This window comes from Corvus brachyrhynchos, unplaced genomic scaffold (genome assembly GCF_000691975.1).
Source record: "Corvus brachyrhynchos isolate BGI_N302 unplaced genomic scaffold, ASM69197v1 scaffold544, whole genome shotgun sequence".
Taxonomy (NCBI): domain Eukaryota; kingdom Metazoa; phylum Chordata; class Aves; order Passeriformes; family Corvidae; genus Corvus; species Corvus brachyrhynchos.
In genome coordinates, this window is record NW_008238325.1 from 2,828,807 (window position 1) to 2,832,872 (window position 4,066).

A 4,066-nucleotide genomic window follows, 5' to 3' on the forward strand; every position below is an offset into this window, starting at 1 on the left:
AGAACCCAACTCTCCATGGGTGGCTTCCCTGCAGCAGCTCTGGGAAAAAATAGGTGTTAGGAAACGTTAGATATTAGGAAAAAATAGGTATTAGAAAAGAATTATTTACTGAGAGGGTGGTCAGGCCTTGGCAGGGGCTGCCCAGGGAGGGGTGGAGTGCCCATCCCTGGAGGTGTCCCAGGAATTCCTGGAGGTGGCACTCAGGGCTCTGGGCTGGGGACAAGGTGGGCATCGGGTACAGCTTGGACTCAATGGTCTTGGAGATCTTTTCCAGCCTCAGGGATTCTGGGATTCTGTGACAATCTGTGTTGACAGGAGAGTAAATAATAGCAAGTAAGCCCCAAATAATGAGATCCTCTGGACATTATTAATCTGATCTGACTTGTACCAGTTCCTCTCAGTCGGTTCTGTGTCAGTTTTAGCAGAAGGTCCGAGTATTGATCCTTTTTATTGTCACAGTGGCTTCATAAGGTGAGTGCATGGAAATTGGTCTGAACTGTCTGAATCAGAGTTCAGACACCTGAGGGCAGGTGTTCACTACTGGGGTGGAATGCAGAGATTTGAGAAGAATCTATGTCAGGATTCAGAAGCAATTTGAAGTCTTAACCCAAAAGAGATGTATTTGATGCTGTTACAGAAAGTCACACTTTCTCCTGATCCCTGCCGTCGTTTTTCAGATTACCTCTCACTGGAGCAGGGCAAGCAGTTTACTCTTGAGGTGACAAGGTCAGGTCATCATGTCCCCTGAATAGCCAAATACAGAAGTTTTCAGAGAACTTCATCAGGAGCTTTCTTCTTTTTGATATGCAGCTGTATTATGGTTTTCTGCAGTATTCTGTTTCCATTCCTTCCATGCCTCCAGTTCTTTTTGGGCATTGCAGAGGAACTGTTCTGTTCCAGCTGCTGTGGTTTGGTGGTGGTGATTATTTGGTTTGTTTGGCATTTGTACTGAAGGTACCACAGCAGCTTGTTTAGAATTGCCCTGCATATTACAGTTCAAATAAATAATAAACCCCTTTTCTCAATATCTGATAGTAAAATTTGTTGCTGCCACTCTGACTTTGCCATGTGAAAGCCAGACAAAAGGACACAGAATAATTTTTGAGATGGATATTCCTGTGGCATTTTGTGGTTCCAGGGAGAACAACCCAGACTATAATTTTTGGCTGCTGTGGAGGGCAGGATTTAGCTGCAGTTATCAGCCCTCTGCTTTTCCCACTCTGGGCTCAGGGATATTTGGAACAGTGTATTTGTGTCATTGGAAGTAGGTGCCCCAGATACAAAACCTGCCCTGAGCTATTGTTGAGTTCATGTTCTGAGGATTATTTTGCAAATAGTGAATGGGTTGGATTCAAAGTGGGGATCTCTGCAAAGGGCCCACCTGCCCCAGTGCTGTGTCGCTGGTTGGCCATTTTGTTCCTGCTTTCACAGGGAACCCACTGGCACCTTGCACAAAGCCCTGTGAGTAAACAAAAGTTACACATCATGAGCAATGTTTGTGATTTCTGTGTGTACGTAACACATAGCAATGCTTGTGTGGGGGTCATATGGGGTGATGTATTACATTTGTCATGCACTTTGGATCAGTGCATGTGCAAAATTAGTAACAACCTGGTCAGGCAGATGGGAACATTTTTTGAAGAGGTAATGTTCCTTTTTTCCCAATATGTGTGGATTTTCCCTTCTCATTGTGTATTTATATGAAGCCTCACAGAGTTGATATTAAATGCTGGATCACTTGTATGTTTTGGTCACATATTGCCTGATCTTTCAGGCAGGAGACAGGGTTCTTGAAGGCAAGCTGCTCTGGGAGTTCCTGGGTAGTGGACTGTGCCAGCTAAATAAAATGCTGGTGTAAAGTGAAGGTGGGATCAGCCTGCAGGTTCTGTGGGAAGGATGTGTAAACTCAGCTCCTGAGGAGAACCAAGAAAACTCTGAAGAGATGAAAAAAATCAGAAGAGAAATAGCTGAGTCACCCAGTTTTCCAAAATACGGCTGGAACTGTACCATCTGCTGTGTGTGCTGTGAGTCAGGTTCCAGTTAGTTCTTTGGAGTCAGGTTCAGGATCAGTGCAAGGTGGACATGCTTTCATTGAAGTTGACAGACTCACATTCTTTCCCACACAGCTGAATTTAATCCAGCCACTCAAGTGATTGTAGATGGTTTATGGAGTTGGTATCAGAGTCATAAATCCAGATTTAGAGCCCTGGGCTTGCTCATTCAAATTTGGTTTATGGCAGTGATGAAATGGCTCTGCCAGTGCCTTTGTAAGAGAATCCTTTTAGGGCTAATCTAAGGCAGCTGCATTCTTTGTTGGAGTTATTTTCTGATTTTGCATGCTTTAGGAACAGAGTGATTGAGTGGAGTAGCTCTTACCAGCTCTCAGTTGTATCTGTTTATGTGCTGTGGCTTCTTGCTGTGAGTGTCCCTGTGGCTGTGGCACACCTGGCAGGTACCACGCATCTGTGTGCCACCATGCCATAGCCAGTGGCCACTGCCTGGGGCACCAGGGCTGTTGAAAAAGCTGTTTTTGCATCAGCTTTATCCCCCTGGCTCTGCATGTTCTGTGTTTGGTGTCAGTGCCATGGTGCAGCTGGACAGGGATTTCAAGAGCTGAAGGACAGGGTGACGGGCAGCACAACTGCGATCCCAGCAGTTTTGCAGGAAAGAGAAGCTCAGAATCCAGACTCCCTGATGTGCTCAGTCTCCATTGCCACAACTAAGACAATGTTTTGGTGTGTAAGACCTTGAGAAGGCACTGCTGAGTTTTTGTATGAAGATCTTCTGGCATCATAAGTAAGCTGGTAATTACACCTGTCTGCTTTGCAGGCACAGGGCACAGCTCTGCACTCTGGAAAGTCTCCTGTAGTTTCTCAGCCAATAAGATAACTTCAACCAAACAAACAGAGCAAGTCAGATGAAGTCATCCTTCTTAAAATACACATATCAATTATGTTAACTGTAATAATAATAATAAAATAAAATAAATAAAATACACCACTTCAAATAGAACCAAGGGGGAAATCTCACTAGTCAGAAAAAAGGAAGCAAGTCAGAACTGACATTAAAAATACAAAAGAAAAAGCAGAACTGAATAAAGGGTCTGATTACCCCCCAGACATTCTGCAGGACATTTTCTAATGCAGAATTGCCCAACACTGAGCTCAAGGGGCTGCTGTTGTTACTCACTCTCTCACTCACTCACTCACTCACTCACTCTTGCTGTACAGTATGTGAAGACACCAAAATGCAGCATCGGAGCAGAGTGTCCAGGCAGTTTTCACTGGATGCCTTGTTGGGGTTGGTGTCTGACAATAGAAACACAACTCACAAACTGTGATTCTTTTGCACTCGTGTCTGACTAAATGCAGGTGTTTGGCAGCAGGAGCACCACAACCCCAAACACAGTGTCCCAACAGAGCAGCTTTTGTTGAGCAATAAGGAAACCTTATTCCCTCCCTGTGCAGCAGAGAGCAGCTGCAGCTGGTGCCGGAGCGCTGCTGACCAGGGACGTCAGGGACACAGGGACCAAATGCTCTGCCCAGGCTGTGGTGCCCCAGGCTGTGTGGCCAGGCCTGGGCACCTCTGCTCTGTGTTCATGCAGAGCCCGGAGCTCTAAGAGCTCTCAGTGCTCCATGGATGAGGGGGGAAGGGTTGGGTTCATCCAGCACTGGTACTCTCCTTCGGCTGCTCTCCTCAGGAGCCAGGGCGGTGCTCCAGCACCCAGAGTATCCGTGCTGGAAGGTCTCCTGGAGCACTTCCCACTGCCAGCATTTTAATCGAGTTGGCATTGAAATATCGGCTCACTGTGGTATTTTTGTGCTCTTAATATTCAAAACCTAAGTCTTTGCCAGTCAACTTCCCTCTGAGGGGGGTGAGGTCCGTGGGAGCTCTCACGGGGCTGGATTGGTTTTATCACTTGACCATGAACACACAGGGGTGTCACTGGTGGCCATCTGTGGACCACACAGCTGTTCTGTCCTGGACTGAGCTGGGAGAGACTGGGAAATGTTTCCAACTGGAATGAAATCTGTGGCTGGATGTCTTGTTCTGAGCTGTAGTGGCC

The 4,066-nt window shown here is 46.4% G+C and overlaps 1 long non-coding RNA gene across 1 annotated transcript in view; it reads left to right on the plus strand.

The window, feature by feature from the left end:
- Positions 1-3,659, plus strand: part of LOC108446795 — a 16,673-nt gene extending 13,014 nt beyond the window's left edge. Inside the window, exon 3 of the long non-coding RNA XR_001862097.1 lies at positions 3,645-3,659. This is a non-coding gene — a long non-coding RNA (uncharacterized LOC108446795). The remainder of the gene's footprint in view (positions 1-3,644) is intronic.
- The last annotated feature ends 407 nt before the right edge of the window (positions 3,660-4,066 follow it).